The 22,792-nt window shown below is 46.9% G+C and overlaps 1 protein-coding gene and 1 non-coding gene across 4 annotated transcripts in view; one reads left to right on the top strand and one right to left on the bottom strand.

Moving 5' to 3' along the window:
* Window positions 1–22,792, top strand: part of DISP1 (dispatched RND transporter family member 1) — a 187,045-nt gene that overhangs the window by 69,308 nt on the left and 94,945 nt on the right. The window lies entirely within an intron of this gene.
* Window positions 4,796–4,897, bottom strand: LOC124510563 (U6 spliceosomal RNA). Its single transcript, XR_006961756.1, has one exon. It is a non-coding gene; the product is annotated as a U6 spliceosomal RNA (small nuclear RNA).

Genomic DNA, 22,792 nt, shown 5'->3' with positions numbered 1-22,792 from the left:
ATTTATGGTAATGCCTTCTCTCCTCCGAGGAGCAGACCAGGAGCCAGAGCCACATGTCCGTGGGCGGGGTTAGTGCAGGGAAGGGCCCCGTGCTCACCCCAGTGAATCTGTGTCCGGCTCCACCTGCCCAGCTCCTCCGTGTCTTGAAAGTGGAGGACTGGAGGGAGGACCGAGCAGAGGGGCTGAGGACTGGAGGGATGGCTGAGCAGAGGTGGGGAGGATGGGAGGGGATGAGCAGAGGGACAGAAGACTGGAGGGAGGGATGAGCAGATGGGTGGAGGACTGGGGGGGAAGATTGACCAGAGCGGGGGAGGACTGGAGGGAGGACTGACAAGAGGGGTGGAGGACTAGAGGGAGGACAGAGCAGAGGAGCTGAGGACTGGAGGGATGGTTGAGCAGAGGTGGGGAGGATGGGAGGGGATGAGCAGAGGGACAGAAGACTGGAGGGAGGGATGAGCAGATGGGTGGAGGCCTGGGGGGGAAGATTGACCAGAGCGGGGGAGGACTGGAGGGAGGACTGACAAGAGGGGTGGAGGACTAGAGGGAGGATCGAGCAGAGGGGCTGAGGACTGGAGGGATGGCTGAGCAGAGGTGGGGAGGATGGGAGGGGATGAGCAGAGGGACAGAAGACTGGAGGGAGGGATGAGCAGATGGGTGGAGGACTGGGGGGGAAGATTGACCAGAGCAGGGGAGGACTGGAGGGAGGACTGACAAGAGGGGTGGAGGACTAGAGGGAGGATCGAGCAGAGGGGCTGAGGACTGGAGGGATGGCTGAGCAGAGGTGGGGAGGATGGGAGGGGATGAGCAGAGGGACAGAAGACTGGAGGGAGGGATGAGCAGATGGGTGGAGGCCTGGGGGGGAAGATTGACCAGAGCGGGGGAGGACTGGAGGGAGGACTGACAAGAGGGGTGGAGGACTAGAGGGAGGACAGAGCAGAGGGGCTGAGGACTGGAGGGAGGATGGAACAGGGGCGGAGGACTGGCAGGGAGGACTGAGCAGAGGGACGGGGGACTGGAGGGAGGGCCAAGCAGAAGGGCTGAGGACTGGAAGGAGGACTGTGTGGGGGGGGAGGACTAGAGGGAGGACTGCGCAGAGGGGCAGAGGACTTGAGGGAGGACTAAACAGAGGTGGGGAGGATGGGAGGGGATGAGCAGAGGGGTGGAGGACTGGGGGGGAAGATTGACCAGAGGGGTGGAGGACTAGAGGGGGGATCGAGCAGAGAGGCGGACGACTGAGGGGGAAGATTGACAAGATTGACCAGAGGGGGTGAGGACTGGAGGGAGGACTGAGCAGAGAGGCAGAGGACAGGGCGGGGGGGAGGACTAAGCATAGGTGGGGAGGATTGGAGGGAGGATTGAGCAGAGGGGCGGAGGAGTGGGGGGAGGGCTGAGCAGAGGGGCCAGTGCGGTCTTGGTCCAGGTTGGCAGTTTGCAGGGTGGAACACTGGGCCGTGTTCTCCCCTCACTCTCTTCAGACGCACTTCCATCCTAGGGGTGGTGGCTTCTGTCTTCACTCCTTTCTTTCATAGGGTTGTGTGGCCCCCGAGGTGTGGGGTCCGTGCACGTATTTGGGGATCGTTCTGTATTTCCTTATGTTGTGCATGTTTTGGAGCCCGAGATCAAGCAGATTAAAATGCAGGTACATGTTCACATCACTGCACGGTGACTTGTGCATGTTCACGGGACTGCACGGTGACTTGTGGCTGGGAAGGAACTAACTTCTTGTCACCTCCCCTGTAGACCAGCCGCAGGGCCCTGCTTCTGCGGGTTCCGTAAACACTAGTATCCTTTTCTGTCTTGCAGAACGCAGCAGGGTGTTCCTGAAAATGACACATGAATCTTTTAACAAATACATTAAAATGTAACTTAATTAAGTCCGATTATGGGGCAGGCCGGTTTGAATCAGAAAACCATCTGGGGTGCAGAACTGTAGGCCGAGGCAGTGTGGGCACAGGGTGGTGGCGGGGGGGGGGGTGCTGCCGGTCCCAGCACTGGGTTGCGGGGGGGCGGGGAGCCTGGGCCTCAGGGCGTCGCTCCTGCATCTGTAACCTAGGGACAGCACAGGGCCCACCTGGCACTCTGTTCACGTTTGATAAAGATCGTTTAATAAATGAGTGACCCTAAAGCTTTGGGGTTCCTTTTTATAAATTAAGAACCTTAATCTAGAAATGGAATGGCTGAGGCGGAAATGGGGCCACGTTTCTCCATAGCCTTTCAACAGTTAGTACACTTTTTTTTATTTTTTATTTTTATTTTTTTTATTTTTTTTTATTTTTTTATTTTTAATTTTTTTTTTCAACGTTTATTTTATTTTTGGGACAGAGAGAGACAGAGCATGAACGGGGGAGGGGCAGAGAGAGAGGGAGACACAGAATCCGAAACAGCCTCCAGGCTCCGAGCCATCAGCCCAGAGCCCGACGCGGGGCTCGAACTCACGGACCGCGAGATCGTGACCTGGCTGAAGTCGGACGCTTAACCGACTGCGCCACCCAGGCGCCCCAGTACACTTTTTTTTAAATTTAAGTTCTAGTTAGTGACCATACAGTGTAGTGTTGGTTTCAGGAGTAGAACCCAGTGGTTCATCACTTACAGATGACACCAGTGCCGGTCCCAACACATGCCCCCCTTGGTGCCCATCCCCCATGCAGCCCATCCCCCACCCACCTCCCTTGTGGCAACCCTCAGTTTGTTCTCTGTGTTTAAGTCTCATGGTTTGCCTCCTTTTCTGTTTTCATCTTATTTTACTTTCCCTGCCCCTGTGTTCATCTGTTGTGTTTCTCAAATTCCACATGAGTGAAGTCATGTATTTGTCTTTCTCCAACTTATTTCGCTTGGTATCATATACTCTAGTTCCATCTACATTGTTGCAAATAACAAAATTTCATTCTTTTTCATCGCCAAGTAGTATTCCATCACACACACACACACACACACACACACACACACACACACACACACCCCACATGTTTATCCATTCATTAGTTGATGGACATTTGGGCTCCTTCCATAATTTGGCTATGGCGATAATGCTGCTATAAACATTGGGGTGCATGTGGCCCTTCAAATTAGCATTTTTGTATGCTCTGGATAAATACCTAGTAGTGCAATTGCTGGGTTGTAGGGTAGTTCTATTTTTAATTTCCTGAGGAACCTCCACACTGTTTTCCAGAGCGGCTGCACCAGTTTGCATTCCCACCAGCAGCGCACGAGGGTTCCCCTTTCTCCGCATCCTCGCCAATATCTAGTGTTGCCTGAGTTGTTAATTTTAGCCATTCTGACACATGAAAAGATGCTCAACATCACTCATCATCAAGGAAATACCAGTCAAAACCACGGTGAGATATACTTTTAAAACAAAGTTTATTTATTTTGAGAGGGGGGTGGGGCAGAGAGAGAGGGAAAGAGAGAATCCCAAGCAGGCTCCACACTGTCAGTGCAGAGCCTGATGTGGGGACCGAACTCACGAACCATGAGATCATGACCTGAGCTGAAATCAAGAGTTGGATGCTTAACCAACTGAGCCACCCAGGCTCAGCCACTTACTACACTTTTTAAAACATTCGTTTTATTATTTTCAAGATCTGTAGTAATTGGAACTGAGCCAAATATGTATACTATGTGATGTTTAGTTACACTGCTTCCATAAAATGACCATTATAGTTGTGATTAGCATATTATTTATAAATAGGTAATTATAATGATATTATGGAAGTACTTAAACATTTTGCTTTCTTGAGTGGTTACAATATTTTTTCTTTCACTATTTCTGCACTGTTTAATTTGTTAGTAAACCCTTTTGTGGAAGTTATTCAAAAGTCCTTTTAGTAAGTTATCCTCTCTGGACTGTCATAAAGTCTGCATTCATTGAGCAACATAGAATCGTTGATTCAGTGTGAACAGACTAGACATTGTCCAGCTCAAGCAGTTCCTTATTTAGAGGAGGAAACACATCCAAGTAGTGATGTAACTTCTCAGGGTCCTGTAGGTGCTTCACGTCGGAACTGCAGCTAGAGCCTGGGGGCTGTGGTCCCCTGTCCCGTGTGCCTTTCTTGTAAACCCTAGACCTCTAACTACCAGGTGACCTAAGCTAGTGTCTTGACGTGCAGCTTACCTGGGCGGTGCATTGGATGTGTCAGAATATGAGACGTTGAGGGGCAGCCGTACACGTAAAAGTGGTTTAGCAAAGCAGCTTTTCTCTCCCTGCTCGTGCTCACGGTGTGTGTCTGTCGCAGAGGGTTGATGAGAGGGAGCCTACGGGGAAAGGGTTGGGGGTTGGTGGACACTTGAGGAGGGGGACGTACCCATCAAGAGAAGGGCGAGTGAAAAGTGCGGGGCATAAAGGAGGCTGCGTCCACACCGAGCAGTTCCGCCGGCCTTAGAGAGATGGCGTGAGCTCTGCGTCTGCGGACGAAAGGCATCACCGGGACGGCAGTGAGTATGTGCGGTGCAGAGCAGTATGTGTCATGTTCCCAAAAATGAGAGAGGACCCTGCTTATGTGTGTTATACGTTACATGGAACACGTCTCTATGTATGAGGAATGTGGGCTTACAGGCACGCATAGTGGGCTGTGTGTGAGATGTTTCTATAGGTGATGTGAACGAGCCCGGAGGGGTAGTCGGGCTGTGAGCACTGATTGTCTCGGGAAGTGGGATTTGGAAACACTGTTAACTGTTTCTTTGTTTATGGTTATGTTGCTTACTTCATTACGAGAAGCGTCTATTACTTTTGCTATTCACAATACCTAACAAATACAAATTAAAATCAGCCGATAGCATTGGTATATTTATGATGCTTTAAAATATGGGATACTTCATGAATTTGTATGCTGTCTGTATGCAGGGGCCATGGAATCTTTTCTGTGTTGTCCTAAGTTTAGCGTATGAGCTGCTGGAGCAAAGTTGCTGTTGGTAGTGGGTTTTTGGTTGTTTTTTTTTTTTTTTTTTTTTTTTTTTTTTTAATCGAAGTCAGCTAGTGGACTTTCCCATCGAAGAAATACCCAGATTACCTGACTCCTGACTGGCTGACTTGGATGGTTTCTAATGCACTAAAATTCTTCAGTAACAGCATATTCAGAAAGGAACATCGTGAGGATAATTTTCAGATGTGCTTTCCCCTACGATCAAAGTTTCCAAATGCTTATATTCTTGATTCTAAGCATTTTCGTCTTATTTTACTTCATAATCTGTTGTATTTAGCAATGAGCTGATTACTATAGTATATTTACTAATGAAAGATGAATATTGTTTCCATGTGAAACCAAGGCTTATAAATTCTAACACCCATGATTCAATTAAGACTCAAACCTTCCTTTTGTCAAGAAACGAATTGCGTGATGGAATTGCAATTTTTATTTAGAAAGAGAACAAAATAAACTGTTTGCATTTTGCAGATTTCCTTAAATTCTAAGACCCTGAGTCTTCAACACCTCTTCTAAGTGCAGATACCCTTGTAATTTTCCAACACCAGGGACGCCTCAGGTCCTAAGATGTTTGTTTTAAATCACAGTTACTAATAAAAGAAAAAATATTTTTGAATGTAAATATTTTCTGGACGTTTGTTAGTCATAGGTTTTATGTAGTACTAACAAAGCCATTATTGACATAAAACTTAAAAACTAGTCAATTTTAAAACTCCTGAGAAAAATACCAGGAACAATTTGAGTGTATTTGGGACAGAGAAAACAAAATACTAATGCTTTTCTTGGCTGAGGTCTGTGTGCTATCATCAGTTGGTCTCGTGGCAGACTTTCATTTTTTCATTAAAGTAGCACAAAATTAGTATCTTAGAAGACCACGAGAGTGTAACCAAGACCTGATTCAAGCAAGGATGTCAACAGGGGTTCTTTCTCTCCAAGGAGCTAGTAAAGCCTGTGGAAACTGTGACCGGCTGATCTAGAAGCTCATAACTTTGAGGGTTAGTTGACTTTGGCTATAAAAGAACCAAATAAATTACACAGGGTGGAACTACTACAGAGAAAAACACAGAGGTCTCATCTTCTCCTTGGTCTTTGTACCTTTTGAGATGCAAGTAACTAAATTCACACAGTAGCTTTTCAGATGAAGTTGTTACAAGAGCCCTTCATCCCGCTGCTGCCCGCGGTGAACACAGCTCTGAGTGAGGGCTCGACCGTCACCAGGCCAGAGGAAACCATCACTGTGGTTTCCTGGTTTTGTGGAGGGTGCGGTGGAAATAGAAAGGGGGGAGAGAATCCTGGGCTTTTTATGGGGTGGGCTGCTGGGGCATTTATTTAGCTTTGGGTCTTGCACTCATGGAGGGCCTTAAATTTACCTTTTTTGCATGATCTCCAACTAAGGGTGTCTGTGTAGATGTATGTTTTTTTTGTCTCTGTGTTGAAAATATTAAAATATAGAATATACGTTACTCTAAGTCTCTTTTGACGCCCCCACCCCCTCCATATCCGTGGAGCCTAAAAACAGTATGAGTTTCGTGTGGCTTCTTAAAGGGCCAAAGACTATTTAAGCAGGAAATAGCGTCAGAAAACAGTTGTTAGATGCTTGTTATTGTGAATTGAAATGAAGGGCTCTTGATGTTGCATTGTAAGATACGTTCATGATGCTGAAGTTGCCTGGAAGAAAAAAAATATGTGAACATAGCCAGGAGAATTCTGAAAAGGAAAGTCACCTGTCCATCTGACGTGGTCTGTCAGAGAGCAGAAGGGGATAATGACCTCTTAGGTTGTCGTGAGAATGAAAAGGTATTTTTTACTTAAAATTCTTAGGATAGTGTCTGAAACAGAACAAACGTTTAATAAATTTCCTGGTTTAGATACTTGCTTTATTTCATAAACCTTTATCACTTGCTCCGTGTCTGTGGGGAGGTCGATCGGTGATGATGGGGCAAGAGTGGAGTAGATAATGTGATGTAGATGTTTCATCTTTAATAGAGTCAAAGTCAAGCAGGTTCCCGCACGTTGGTGAGCAGTTTTGCCCACGGACCCTTCTTGCCGGCGATCTCACTTCTTAGTAGTGCAAGAGTTGGGGGCGCCGACTTCCCACACAGTCGGAAGTTTGTGTATAACTTGCGACAACAAAAAACTTAACTACTAATAGTTGACCGGAAGCCTTACCAGTACCTTGTCAATTAACACATATTTTGTATATGTGTTGTATACTATACTCTTACAATAAAGTAAGCTAGAGAGAAGAAACTATGAGAAAATCGTAAGGAACAGGAAATATCCTCACGGTGCTGCCCCGTAAGGCACCTGTGTATCGGACCCGTGCAGTTCAGACCCGTGTCGGTCAAGGTCAGCTGTACGCTGGAGAATCGTCTCCGCGTGTTGAGGAGACAGACGCAAGGAGGTCCATTAGGGCGCGGTCGTAGTTGTAAAACACCAAAACTCCTAACTGCCCAGCAGAGCTGTGTGTGAGCTGGGTCTCAGAAGCAGCAGCCCGCGGACGTTTCGGACCGGCGGACGTGATGGGACGGCACTTACAGGAGGTCTGAGGGAGCGCAGAACAGCTCACCCGTTGTGTATGGACGCACGTGGAGGCCTGGCGTAAGACGTGCTTGGAAATGAAAACCCTGGTTCAGGAGAGCGGTCACCTCTTCGGAGCGAAGAAAGGGAATGGGGTCCCAGTCTGTTCTGTTCCGCAGGGGAACCCACTGCCTGTAATGGTTCATGAAGAAAAACGGGCAGGAAGACAACATTCAGACATTTTCATAAAGCTGGGAGGCGAGGGCAGGGCCACTCGCCGTGTTAGTCTCTCTCTCCTTGCTTTGAAACGTTTCCCATGCACACAAATGAGGTAAGTATGTGGAGATCCTGTAAAAGCAGGAGAGGGAGAGAGAGTGTGGCCTCTGGAGGCTGAGACGCTGGTTTTTCCTCTCTGTGCTGGTGGCTTTACCTCTCCGAGCTCGTGACCTCATCTCTAAAATAGGGACGGGGCGCCTCGGTGACTCCGTCGCTTAAGCGTCTCACTCTTGGTTTTGGCCCAGGTCATGATCTCACGGTTCATGACTTTGAGCCCCAGGTCGGACTCTGTGCTGACAGCACAGAGCCTGCTTGGGATTCTGTCTCCCTGTCGCTCCCCGCCCCCGCCCCTCCCCCCTCAAAATAAATACGTAAACACTAAAAAAGATTAAATAGGGGTAGTAATATCTCTATGACACTTTGTTAGGAATTAAGAGCTTACCTCTTATAAAAGTGCCTTTTATAGCTGTTGGTGCAGAAGTTCCAAGAGCTGGGAATAAATACTGTCTGAGCAACAGCGGACGTTGTCCGTGCCCTCACATAACTTTAGAGTCTAGTGGGGGAGACAGAGGGTCAGCTATCAGTCAGACACGTGTAAGTGACACCTGTAATCTGTGTCTTAAGGACAAGTGCAAGTCACTGTGATTCCCTTCTTTCCTGAGACATGCCTGAGGGCTGGGCTTTGAAGAAAAAGCAGGAGCTCAGTGCAGAAGACGGGGTAGAGGGGTCCAGCCCGAAGGAACAGCCCGGAAGTGCTGCAGGAGGGCGCCAGGCCAGTAGGAGTTCCCGAGAGGAGGCTGAGGAGGCCGGGGGTGGAGTGGAAGTCCCAGGGGAAGGGCCGGTGCCCAACAGGACTGAAGACCAGGCACGGCCGGGTCTGCAGCTCTCTGAACGGTCCGCCGGGTAACTTGGGGTGTGAGGAGGGCAGTCAGTGGAGGACACTGGTAGACCGGAGTCCCTTCACATCAGGGTGAGCAGAAGAAGCTCTGGGAGGACGGTTCGGAAGCAGCTGTAAACATGGGACGTTGTTAGGAAGTCCTACAAGTTGGTAGCTGGGTGGCCCAGAAGAGTCCGTTTAGGTCGTTGCTTCAAACGAGACGAGAATTGAGAGGCAGAAGCTGCATCCACAAACCAGTGGGTAGTCTTTCTCATCATCCACGTGATCGGAAAAGAGTTCTGGTCCTCTGTTAGTGCTTTTTGCCAGTAGCTGTTCACCTGGAAGGTCACCATCTTTGAACACAGTAAGAGTGCTTTGCCGCATAGATTCTTCAGTTTACGCTGTTCTGCAGACACGACGTTAAAGCCTAAAATGGATGGTGAAAAATACCAAGGAACTTGACAGTATTTTGAATGGATTCCTTTAGGTACAACCACCGTTGCCCAAATAACCGGTGATAGGCCCACCCGTTCTCACCACCAGACGAAATGTTTAATACATTAATGTTTTAAGTGTTTTCCACACATTAATGAGTTAAACGGACACCTGTTGAGGGTTTACTAGTCTGCCCAAAGCTCCACGCCATGCGTCCCGTGGTGGGTGATCAGTAAATGACTTCGTTGGTGCGGTGGACCTGCTCCCCTTGGTTTCTGAGGCATTTCAGGGGTCTCTTCCAGCAGCGAAGGGGCGGCCAGAAATAGAGCAGAAGGAGAGAAGGTGGGGGCCTGGGCTTCAGACACTGGTTAGTAAGAGAAGTCAATCTCATTCCTCATCGGTCCCATTTAAAGGGTGCTAAGGAACCAACTCAGTCTGAAAACCAGGGGGAAAGGAAAGAACCAAGGACTTCAAGTGTAAGTTAAAAAAAAGACAAGACACCAACCAGAGAAGTACAAAGAGCAACATTTTTAAATAAACGTTTACCATAAAATTCTGTTATGGGAATGGACCTTTATATAACTGGTTCCCTGTTGATGGAGAATTTGTTTCTGTTTTCTCCTTCTCTTCCTCCTCCTCCTTGAATCCACAGACGGTACTTGTTTCTGTTATTTTGATGAACTTTAGGTTAGTCACAGGGTAAACTGTGGCAATGGGACTTCTGGGTTAGAAGGTATTTTTAAAGGTGTAGTAAAGATATTAATAAACCCCACCGTGTTGTCCTCTGGAAAGGTCACCCCACCTTGTCACCCCACACACCTTTCTATAAATATAAATAAAAATATCTCTTTGTCTTTTTTTTTAATGTTTATATTTATTTTTGAGACAGAGACAGAGCATGAGTGGGGGAGGGGCAGATCGAGAGGAAGACACAGAAACTGAAGCAGGCTCCAGGCTGTCAGCACAGAGCCCGACGCAGGGCTTGAACTCGTCAACCGTGAGATCGTGACCTGAGCCGAAGTCGGACACTCCTCCAACTGAGCCACCCAGGCGCCCCAGGGGTGTTGCAGTCTCAAAGCTAGCCTAGGTGAAGGTTGAAGCAGCATCAGAGTGCTGTGATCTGAATGTAATTTAGTTTTGAGTAAATTAATTTGTATTAATTTTTTTTAACTTCATATTTTTTGGCTAATGCTTTTTATTCATTTCTAATCAGGAGTCTTTAAATTTAATGCTTTGGTTGGTCCAAGGTGCACTGGGCTTCCATTATACTTATGGACATGTGGCTTCACAAGGAGGCACAGTGGGCGTTACAGGAAGGTCTCGGGCAGGAGCTGGCTATATGGTGTGCCCCGATCTTCTCAGCACAGAAACACCAGAGGAGAGATGGGGTTTATAATGAGCGCTACAGCACGTTACAGATAAAGTGTTTTTGTAGACTCTACAGTCATGTGGAAATACAAGGTTATACTTCTTATAAGTTTACTTACTTTTGAAAGCAAAAACCTTAAATGTTCTTTTTAAAAACTTGTTTTTTCCTTTTCCTAAACTTTTTTTTTTTTAACGTTTATTTGTTTTTGAGACAGAGAGAGACAGAGCATGAATGGGGGAGGGTCAGAGAGAGAAGGAGACACAGAATCCGAAACAGGCTCCAGGCTCTGAGCTGTCAGCACAGAGCCCGACGCGGGGCTCGAACTCACAGGGTGTGAGATCATGACCTGAGCTGAAGTTGGACGCTCAACTGACTGAGCCACCCAGGTGCCCCTGAAAAAATTTTTTTTAATGTTTATTCATTTTTTTTTTTTTTTTTTGAGAGAGAGAGTGAGACAAAGTGTAAGTGGGGGAGGGGCAGAGAAAGAGGGAGACACAGCATCCGAAGCAGGCTCCGGGCTCTGAGCTGTCAGCACAGAACCCGACGCAGGGCTCGAACTCACAAACCGCGAGATCATGACCTGAGCCGAAGTCAGACTCGTAACTGACTGAGCCACCCAGGTGCCCCTGGAATAGATTTTTGAGTGAGCACCTTCATAAATGCTTATGTGTGTTTGTGTATTCAGCATGTGCACATGGAATGAGAATGTTTGGCCAAATTAAAACATTTAAGAAGGCAGTTAACTCGGTTCGTGGGTTCGAGCCCCATGTCGGGCTCTGTGCTGACAGCTCGGAGGCTGGAGCCTGCTTTGGATTCTGTGTCTCCCTCTCTCTCTGCCCCTCCCCCACTCACATGCTGTCTCTGTCTCTCAAAAATAAAATAAACATTAAAAAAAGAAAAAAAAAAGAAGGCAGTTAAAAAAAGAAGGTGCTTGGCTGGCCCTGTCAGCAGAGCATGGGACTCTTGATGGTGGGGCTGTGAGTTCAAGTGCCACATTGTGTATAGAGATTGCTTAAAAATAAAATCCTAAAAGAAGAAAAAAGAAATTTTGAGGTGAGGACTTTAACAATTAGCATTTAGAAAAACAGCAAATACATTCTTTTCTATAGAATTAGAATCTTGGCAAATCTTTAAAGGAGCTTTGCTACGTGAACATACGAGGAACCTGTCTGATTTCTTTCTGAGACTGATGTGGAGAAGTTTCAGGATTTCTTAATGTTTTCCATTATGATCTCTTTACCATATGTGTTCATGTTGTGAGATAAAAAACTTGTACATTGCAAATCACATAAGATTGCAAATAAATATTACAACGTTATTTTCCTCATCTTTTACGATTTAGCCTCTCAATTTAATTCCTCCTTGCAGGCATGTGAATTTTCCTTTACTACTAGATGTCTATTCCAGTCACCTGCACCACAAAGGAGCTTTTTCTCTCTCTAGTGTCGTATCCTGGGAACGGCAGGGATTTGGAAGAACCCTGCAACAGAGGCAGAAGGAGGAGATTTGAGTTTCGTGGGGTTTTGTCTTGCCTGCATTACATTTAAAAGTATCTTTGTCCAGAGAGGGAAGAAGAAATACTGCAGATTTGCAGGTTAATGTAATGGGGCTAAAGTCTTCTCTTTGTAACTTTGTGAATGGAGAAGAATATTCTCTGTATGTTTCCTTTCTTCTAGTTTTAAAACTTCCTAAATATTTCACTTTTAGGCCGTTTCCCACTTGTCTGATTTGGTTTTGCGTGGAATTTGAGAACAGAGAAGACATTTTGTGGAATCATATAAACTTATCTTGCTGTGAGAGGTCACACCTGCCGCAAACAAACGATGCCACAACTGAGAACATGTTAGACGCCAGCGTAGGGTATCTGTAAATATTCAGAAGTTAATACATGGGGAGAAGTTAAAAATGTTATTAGAGAAGAGGAAAAGGATACACTTTTCACAAGACTTTTTCAGAAAGAATGTTGAGGTCTGTCACATGTAAAGACTTCAGTAAGATTATGATTGGACCAGCCTTTAGGAAAGGTCTGTGTATCCGTATAGCAAAAAGACTTGTGGGATAGTGCCATGAAGTAAAGAAAGGCAAGTTAAAATAGGACAGGAGAGTAACTTCACGTTGTTTTCTGAAGAAGATAAGGCCCGGTACTTGTCAGGTTGAGGGGTGCAGAGCACAGCTTGATCATGTAATTCTAAAAGTACACTTGTAAACGTACCTTAAGTACATTCCTACCCTCCGACCCGGTCGTTCGAAGCATAAACATTTATGATAAGAAAATAATTTAAAAGACTTAAATACAGTTGCAGCAGAAACCAAGGGTGTACATACGTACAGAGCTTTTTATAGAAACGTTACATTTTCCAGAATAAAGACCCTGCGTTCGTGGCACAGAGATGGACGATCACCAGAGTCCCGTGCCGTGGCTGCTCAGCCGTACGCGTGCGCGGGTCTGTTAATTGCGCACGGGTAGTTGTACATCTGCTTGCGAGGGGCAGTCAAGGCTCCGGAAACGTGCGCCCTGGAGGGTTTCGGTTCTGTGTTCACACGAGGAGACTGGGCAGTCTGCTGGTTTCACTTACAAGTCGGCAGACACAGAGTACGTGAATGGCACAGCCGTGGAGTCAGTCCCACTTCGTGTGGACAGGGGGGACTCTGACCGTGGGGGAAGCCTCCAGAGTGGAGCTCTGTGGAGGCGGGGACCCGTCCTGCCTTGCGCGTCTCGGCGTTGCCGTCGAGGACCTGCTCTCAGCAAATGATCAGTGTTTCGACTGGTACCCTTTTCTCTAAATTCTGGTTGCTGATTCGGGCTTCTAAACCCCTGTTAGGTGACCGCATCAGAATCACTCGAGCCCAATTCTGGGGCACCTGGGTGGCTCAGTCGGTTGAGCGTCCAACTCTTGATTTCGGCTCAGATCATGATCTCACTGTTAGTAAGTTGGAGCGCTGCATCAGGCGCTGATGGTGTGGAGCCCGCTTGGGATTCTGTCTCTCCTTTTCTCTGCCCCTCCCCACTTGTGCGCTCTCTCTCTCTCTCTCTCTCTCTCTCTCTCTCTCTCAAAATAAATAAAATTTTTTTTAAAGTACTCATGTGGGGGCGCCTGGGTGGCTCAGTCGGTTAAGCGTCCGACTTCGGCTCAGGTCACGATCTCACGGTCCGTGAGTTCGAGCCCCGCGTCGGGCTCTGTGCTGACAGCTCGGAGCCTGGACCCTGCTTCCGATTCTGTGTCTCCTTCTCTCTCTGCTCCTCCCCTGGTCACGCTCTGTCTCTCTCTCAAAAATAAATAAACATTAAAAAATTAAAAAAAATTTTTTTTTAAATAACAACTTCCTAGGTCTCTGTTCCCTGGAATTCTTATTCCTTCGTGTGGGCCTTTATTTCTCCAAGTTTTTATTTCAAAATAATTTTAAACCTTCAGAAAACTCAGAGAGTTCCCCTTGACTCTTCACCCAGCTTTTCTTCCTGTAACCCGATGAGACTGTAGCCCAACTGTTCAAACGAGGAAACGAACACTATCACGATACTATTAACTCATCTGTGAGCCTTGTTTGAATTCTGCCAGTTTTCCCATTTATATCCTTTCTGTGGCCCAGGATCCGATCTAGGATCCCACGCTGCACTGAATGGTCTTGCTCTCCGCGTCTCTCGCAACATGTGCTCATAGCTCTTCAGTTTCTTTCTTCCGCAACCTTGGTAGTTTTGAAGAGCGAGCTTTAGTTTCTGGTCAGTGTCCCTCAATTTGGGCACGTGTGGTGTTTTCTCATGACTGTATTGCGCTTATGCCACAGGAGAGAGCTGTGCACGTGCCAGTACATCACATCAGGGGGTGTATGATGTCAGTAAGTCTTGTTACCGATGGTACTAACTTTGATTACTTAGTTAATGTTTCTGCACAGCGTTTTTACTCTGTAAAGTAACTCTTTTTTCCTTTGTTATTCAGCATCTCGTGAGGAGATCTTTGCAAATACCCTGTTTCTCAACAAAAATTACCTCGAGGCGGAAGGACCATAGTAACACTTGCTGCATTCAGGAGCATCAGTGATTCGGCTTTCAAATACCCTGCTTTCCTCATCGGGGTTGGGACTCTTCCGTGCAACAAGTGTCACTATGGAATTGGCTTGATTTTCTATTTTGACTGCTCCGTCTACTTTCAGTAGTTGGGAAGCCACCGTAAGAACTGCCCCTTTCCCTCACTTACTTGTTTATATTCCTGTGTCCCCGTGAGTATTTGTTGCGCGGGTTTCCGTCCGTCACCGTCACTTGCTCACTTTCCTGCTGCAGTCGTTGCAGCCTTGGCCGTCGGGAGCTCCTCTGAGTTAGCTTCTGTCTTCTTTCCATAGTTCTTTAAAAAAAATTTTTTTTTAACATTTATTTATTTATTTTTGAGGCAGAGAGAGACAGAGCATGAACGGGGGAGGGGCAGAGAGAGAGAGGGAGACACGGAATCCGAAGCAGGCTCCAGGCTCTGAGCCGTCAGCACAGAGCCTGACGCGGGGCTCGAACTCACGAACCGTGAGATCGTGACCTGAACCGAAGTCGGCCGCTTAACCGACTGAGCCACCCAGGCGCCCCTCCACATTTCCTTTGTTTTCTAGCACGTACGTGCTTTGAATCATCACAAGATATCCCAGGCTCCAGGCTCGTCTTAGTTTTACCTGCAATGGCTCTCAAGTTCCAAGGGTCCCGGGTTTCTTTTACCAGAAGGTGGTGTTAGAAACCAAGGTCGGGGGCTGAACGTGCTCCTTGCTGCTGGGGTGTTAGTGCTTGGAGGCCCTTGGCGTGCACAGGGCTAGTAAGCACACATGCGTGTGCCAGCACGTCTGCGTGCACACATCTGTTTCTGTACCTGTTGAGATACACGTATCTCTCTCTGTGTATATTTACACACACACAACCGTGAGTTTGTGAGTTCTTATCTCTGACTCGGATCCAGTAGGACACAGTTCTTCCTAAACTTCCCCCTTCTCTTACCTGTGACCCTTTTCTCCGGCACCGAGAAACTTGGCTCCCACTGTCTGCAATATATTTTACTTGTTCACACCGTGTGTACACAAAGAGCAGTGACTCTACCTGGAGGCAGTTTTGTCCCCAGAGGGCCATTTGGCAATGTATAGAGACATTTTCAGTCTTCACAACTCAGGTGGGGGAGTCTAATGGCGTCTAGTGAGTAGGGGACCGCCTGTACGCGCAGGACAGGACGAAGAATGAAATGGACCACAATGCCAGCAGTGCCGATGTTGAGAAACCTTGAATGTCCAGTAGTTTCGGAATGGTCGTTTACCCCTGTGAAAAATAAATTTACTGGGGCGCCTGGGGGACTCCGTTGGTTAAGCTTCTTTCTGACCATTGGTTTCGGCTCAGGTCATGATCTCATGGTTCGTGAGGTTCAGCCACACGTGGGGCTCTGTGTTGACAGTGCATAGCTTGCTTGGGATTCTCTCTCTCTCCCTCTCCCTCCCTTTCTCTCTCTCTCTCTGCCTTTCTCTGCTCATGTGCATGCTTTCTCTCTCCCTCTCAAAACAAAAACACAAAAAACAAAAAAAAAAACACATAAAAATGAATATACTAAGTAGCATATAATATTTGTGTAGTTATTTTTTTCTTTAGTCTTACAGCATTTATTCAAAACAGTGTCATCCAGCGTTTACTAAGGTTCGTTCCTTCCCCCACTTCCTTTAGTATGGTTGTTACTCAGGATACAGTTAGGGTCACGGTTACTGTTTGTACTCAGTTGGGGTTTGACTGATTGAATATGTGAAACGTCACGGTTCTAAAAGAGCCCAGGGCGTCTGGGTGGCTCAGTCGGTTAAGCGGCCGACTTCAGCTCAGGTCACCATCTCACAGTCCGTGAGTTCAAGCCCCGCGTTGGGCTCTGTGCTGACCACTCAGAGCCTGGAGCCTGTTTCAGATTCTGTGTCTCCCTCTCTCTCTCTGACCCTCCCCCGTTCATGCTCTGTCTCTCTCTGTCTCAAAAATAAATAAACGTTAAAAATAAAATAAAATAAAAAAATAAAAGAGCAGTACACAAAGATCCGCTCCCAAGGTGGGAATCTGTTTTCACAAGGTCCCCAGATGATTCCAATACTCACCTGTTCAGAACCGACGGTGTAGCTTATGGGCTTTGAAGTCAGACCTGAATTTAAACCCAGTCTCTTACCAGGTATGTAATGTCAGGTAGGTCCCTTTCAACCTCTGAGCCTGTACTTCCAAGGGTTGTTGTGACGATATGAAAACATACATGCAGTGCTCGTCACAATGCCTGCACACGGCACCCAGGTGAGAGCTGATCTCGTTCTTTCACGTATCCATTTAACAAGCAAGTTGTGTTGCTGCTGTGTCCTGAGGCCTCATACTGCTTCCTCATGAGGCCGAATAACGAAGACGCTGTTCGTGCCTTTGAGTAGTTCACCTTCTAGGGAGGTTCTTGGCGGTTTTGCAGAAGGTACAATGGCCATTTCCTACATTGATGTGCGATATAAGAGACTAGGATATTAATAAATCATGATTTTATGGAAGCTTGTCCCTAGAAAGCCTCACTGGTGCAGACTGTGTGTGCACTTGTCTGGTGAGCTATCGTGGTAAGAAACAACAATCTAGAGACACAGGTAGTATGTGTCTCAGACTCTGTCAGATAGAAGACATTCCAGGCTTCTAAGGATGTCTAGATACCAGGCCATTTGAGTGAAGTTGAATTCTGTAGTGAGTGTCTGTAGTCCGATGTTTAGCGTTCTTAGATACCAGGCATTCAAGTGATTTTTTAATGAGTGCTTTTCAATTTCATTATGTGTACAGATCATCTGGGGATTTAGTTAAAAAGCAGAATCAGAGTCGGTAGATGTGGACGGGGGCCTGGGAATCTGCACTTATACCAAGCTCCCAGCAGATGTAGTTGGCCGTGGGTCCCACGTTGAGTCATGAGAGTTATTGCACAACTTTGAAATTGTATTTTCTGGCTTTCGGTCCTAGTTCTTGTACTTACTAGACAGGCGCCTGTTAGGAGTGGTTAATTTCACTCTGCATGTTGTATGATGTTATTAGCTATCGAACTCAACACAGGTAACAATTAACATTTTAAATTAACAACGTGAAGACAAGCCTCCAACAACTAATTGGTAGAATCGACAGACGAGTGTCATAATTTGGTGTTGCAGCTAAGGATGTCCTTCTTCCATTTGATCTACATTTTATCTGTGAGACTCCCCCCCCCCCGCCCCCATTGTGACAGCCACTGACACGGATACCTAAATAAACGAAAATTAGGACCAGAGTTTTGTTTTGTTTTGTTTTTTTCAACGTTTATTTATTTTTGGGACAGAGAGAGACAGAGCATGAACGGGGGAGGGGCAGAGAGAGGGAGACACAGAATCGGAAACAGGCTCCAGGCTCTGAGCCATCAGCCCAGAGCCTGACGCGGGGCTCGAACTCACGGACCGCGAGATCGTGACCTGGCTGAAGTCGGACGCTTAACCGACTGTGCCACCCAGGCGCCCCCGTTTTGTTTTTTTAAGTAAGCTCTAAGCCCAACGTGGGGCTTGAACTCACGACCTGACAGCAAGAATTGCCTGCTCTACTGACCGAGCCGGCCAGGTGCCCCAGGACCAGAAGTTTTAAAAAATATATACGTATGTTAACACTGCTCTCACTATATTCATCTATAAATAATAAATAAAAAATGTTTTAGTGGAACAGTTTTTGAACTACCAATAAATGAAAGAGAATAATGTATTATTTACATTATCCTGTTAAATTTTCTGATTTGTTTTTTCTTAATTAATTTTTTGATATAGAAGTACATTTCTGTAATTTATATTGTAAATCGAGGGTATGTGCTCAAGGGTACTTTACCCATAAAGGGTGGAAGAAGAAAGTTTAGATTTCACTGCTATGGAGCAGAGAAAAAATGGCTTTCTTTTGAAAAAACATTGAGGGCAGATGTTGATGGTTTGCCACTCGGACTAAATGAAGCTCTCCTTAGGGTGTTTGCAGGGTATCTGACACGGAGAGACTGTGATTCCCTTGATGTAGTGTAGCTGGAATTGGGGGCCCTTCACTTGGAAGTAAATGTTTGTGGTGACACAGCGTCCCTCCCCTCCCCGAAACAGAGGGCAAGGGACCCTAGAATTGAGGTGACCGGCTAGTCTGTTACATTAACTAAATGGAGTTGACCTAGTCCCGGTTCATGAGGGTTCTAAGGGTCTCTGGAAGAAAGCAGTTGTTATAGGTGAGTGTACATGGATTAGCCTGCCCGCTTGGGGCCCCGCTTTTCTCGGTCTTTGAGCCCGAGTGCCCAGACTTTGCGCTCCGTGGCACCTTTGACACTCTTAAAATTGGTGGAGGATCTCAAGGAACTTCTGTTTATATGAGTTACAGCCATCAGTCGTTAACCACAGCAGGAATTAAAACAGAATTTTAAAATATTCATTAATTCATTAAAAAGATAAAACTATTGCATGTCAACATAAATAACATATTTCATGAGAAATAACTGTATTTCCCAAAAGAAAAATTAGAAGAGTGGCATTATTGTACATTGTTTACAAATCTCTTTAATGTCTGGTTCACTAGAAGACAGTGGAGTTTTCTCTCTGCTTTTACACTCCTTCCACTCCCTCTGTCACAATATGGCGCATCGTGTAGCTTCTGGAAAACTCTGTTGGACACTCATGACCCATGAAGAGGGGACCGACATCACGTAGACCTGACCTTGCTGGCACCCTGGAGGGGCCTGTGGGGACCCAGGGTTTCCCTTTATCCTGGGCTAAGGAGGGAGTTGCTGTGGCTGTTTGTGGCCAGCACAGGGCCAGGGGCTGGGTCTGCCTCTCTGGAGAGGCTCGGTGGGGAGTTGGCGGGGGCTTGGCTAGGGGTGCCTTCTGGGTGCCCCATGTCCTGTTTCGGTCTCCCGGGCTGTTACAGGTCTCAGATCAAGCTTCGTGGCGCTCTGATAGCCCACAAGCTGCCTGGGTGTGTATCTGCTGAGTCCAGTAAACTCTTCTGGACGAACCTATTCCAGGTTCACTGAGAAATCAATTAAATGGATAGAATTTGCTCAGTTTCTAGTTTTTCTCTTATAAATTATTCGTATCTGTTCTTTTTGTTAGTCAACATTAGCTGGAAAGACGAATGAAAGTTTTATTATTAATGCAAGACCTTGAAATGATCATACAAAATTGATACGCTTGTTTTTTTTTTAATTTTTTTTTCAACTTTTTTTTTTTTTTTTTTTGGGACAGAGAGAGACAGAGCATGAATGGGGGAGGGGCAGAGAGAGAGGGAGACACAGAATTGGAAACAGGCTCCAGGCTCTGAGCCATCAGCCCAGAGCCTGACGCGGGGCTCGAACTCCCGGACCGCGAGATCGTGACCTGGCTGAAGTCGGACGCTTAACCGACTGCGCCACCCAGGCGCCCCGATACGCTTGTTTTTTGTTGTGATATATAGGCCCTTGGTTGAGTTTTGTTAAAGATGTATATACATGGTAATATCTTCTGCAATGAAATTACTCCTAATATGTTGCAGAATTAAATATATCCCGTTTTATGCCATGTCACGTGGAGTCCGCCTGGTATTTCATAGAGTACCGTGATGTTCTGGTGTTCTGCCCAGTGAAGAGGTTTGAAAACCCTGCAGAGGGCGACCGGGGAGGCGCTGTTTAGGCCCGAGCTGCTGCGTGTGATGTAGCACCCGGAGCCCCCGTCATCGCGGCCGTGGGGACACGGGGCAGAGACTCGGCGATCCCTCCCCGGCCCGCTGATGGGGCTGACACTCAGGCTCCTCCCGTGTCTCTCCTCCATGGTTTCCTGATGCTGATGGCAGACGGGGCGGGGGCAGGGACCCTGAGTATTGGGTGCCGGGAGACGGGGAGCCCAGCGGCGGGGACAGCTGCCACAGCTGACCGTTAGCACTTGTTTCGTTGGCTGACGATTCAGGCCCCGGCGCGTTCAGGAAATGTGTGCGGACCTACCGTGTGCTTTAGAATCACGTCGAAGAAATCCACACACTATAAAGCTGGTGTTTTGAGGAAGCTGCACCGACTGTGAGAAGACCGTGTTTGCATCTCCCTGGTAAATAAAACCTGCCTTTCTTCCTCCGGGAGGATTAAGTAGCCAGGAGGCTGCTCTTTGAAGCTGCTGGACTTGCACAGGCCCGGCCGGCAGCCCAGAGGTGGAGGAAGCCGGTGGACTTTGATGTCAGAGCTGATTTCAGACCATCTTAGGTTGCGTTTTCTTTGAAGCACCGTGATTCTAGGCGACCTCTGCGCACGTAGGGCCAATCAGTTGACCTAGAAAAGCCTAGAAAGAAAAGGCCTTTGCCGAAGAAAGGGAGTTGAAAATAGCTACAGGTTATTTGAAATATCATGTTTACTTAAAGAGTTTTGAGAGAGATTATTTGGAGTTAATCTAGTTTCCCTAAAAGCACGAGATTAGTTGTTCAGAATGATTTTTTGTGGGAAGTTACGATTGGTTGTGGTGCGTCCCTTGGAATTCTCTGGGCTCCGGCAGATCCGACTTGCAGATATTTCTGGGAGGGGCCTGTTTAGGGTTGGGTGCACAACTGCATAAACACGGAGTGTTTTAGATAAAGGGTTTTGAGTCGGAAAAAATAAACACAGAGGCTGAAGGTTCAGTTCAGAGATACGGAGTTACCAGGTTTCTTTTCCCTGATGTCAAGTTAATGGGAAATTGGAAACCAAGAGCTGGTTTGTGTTACCCTCCTACACCTTAAAACGTTGCTTGTCAGGACAGGCACATTTTTAAAATACTTGTTTGAATACCTGAATTATAAGCCTTATTTTCCTGCCAGCTTGTCACCCTTCTGAATGGTTGTTCTGATAACACAGCATCTGGACACTTCTCAACCAGTTGGGATTAAAAGAAGCTGGTCAAAGTGTTTTCTTCTCCCTTTGCTCTTACGTCCGCAGGCCCGGGTACTTTCTGGTTTCAGGCATGATAGTTTCTTAAACTAAGTATTTATAAATATCACACTGCTTTTTTTAAAAAAAACTTTAGGGGCGCCTGGGTGGCTCAGTCGGTTGAGTGTCCGACTTCAGCTCAGGTCATGATCTCACCACTTGTGGGTTCAAGCCCCGTGTCGGGCTCTGTGCTGTCAGCTCAGAGCCTGGAGCCTGCTTCGGATTCTGTGTCTCCCTCTGTCTCTGCCCCTCCCCTGTTCATGCTCTGTCTCTCTCTGTCTCAAAAAAATAAATTAATTAATTAATAAAAACATTTAAAAAATTTAAAAAACAAAAACAAAAAAACTTTAATCTTTTTTTTTTAATTTATTTAAACTAAAAACAACAACTATGTTTCTCCTACCCTCTACTCCCTCTCCCCACCCCGCCACCCCTGGCCCCTACCAATCTATTCTTGTGTACCTTTGAGCTTGGGGTGTCTGTTTTAGATTCTACAATAAGAGAGATCATACGGTGTTTCTGTTTCTCTGTCTGACTTATTTCAGTTAGCATAACGCCCTCACAGCCCATCCATGTTGTTGCAGATCACAAGGTTTCATACTTTTTTATGGCTGAGTAATATTCCGTATTACATGTACACACACACACACACGCACGCACGCCAGATCTCTATCCAGTCGTCTGTCAGTGGACACGTGGGCGGTCGTAAATAGTGCTACAGTGAACATGGGGGGGGCAGATATCTTTTCAAGTTAGCCTTCTCATTTTCTTCAGATGAGTACCCAGAAGTGGGATTGCTGGGTCGTAGGGTAGTTCTGTTGTTAACTTTCTGAGGACCCTCCACACTGTTTTCCAGAGCGGCCGCGCCCGTGTGCATTCCCACCAACGGTGCACGGGGGGTCCCCTTTCTCCGCAGCCTCGCCAGCACCTGTTGTTTCCCGGGTCGTTGATCTTGGCCATCCTGGCGGGCGTGAGGTGGTATCTCCCTCATCGTGGCTCTGATTGGCGTCTCCCTCGTGATGAGTGACGTTGAGCATCTTTTCGTGTGTCTGTTGCCATCTGCGTGTCCTGTGTGGAAACATGGCTCTTCGGCTTGTCTGCCCATTTTAAAACCACATTTTTTTTTTCTGTTGAATTGTGTGCGTTCTTTCCATATTTTGAATATTAGGCCCTTAGCAGATGCATGGTCTGCAAATATCTTCTCCCACTCAGTAGGCTGCCATTTCGTTTTGTGGATGGTTCCCTTTGCTTTATTACTTAAAAACACCACGTTGCCCTTGTGTTTAATGTTTTCATGCTCAAAATAATGATGTCTCTGAGGATGGAAACAGAGCATTTTCCTACCTTAGCAGGTGGGAGTGGGGCTCAGAGGTCACAGTAGGGCAGGAGTGACCCTGCTCTGGCCCTTCTTCAGATTGGGGCTTCCGCAGGGACTCTCCGGGGGGCTGGGCTGCTTGGTCTTTGAAAGGTCGGTGATGGAACTCACAGCTGT

This window comes from Lynx rufus, unplaced genomic scaffold (assembly GCF_022079265.1).
Source record: "Lynx rufus isolate CCGP_SWC_20201006 ecotype Redwood Valley unplaced genomic scaffold, mLynRuf1.p SCAF_15, whole genome shotgun sequence".
Lineage (NCBI taxonomy): Eukaryota > Metazoa > Chordata > Mammalia > Carnivora > Felidae > Lynx > Lynx rufus.
This window is presented reverse-complemented; position numbering and strand designations above follow the sequence as displayed.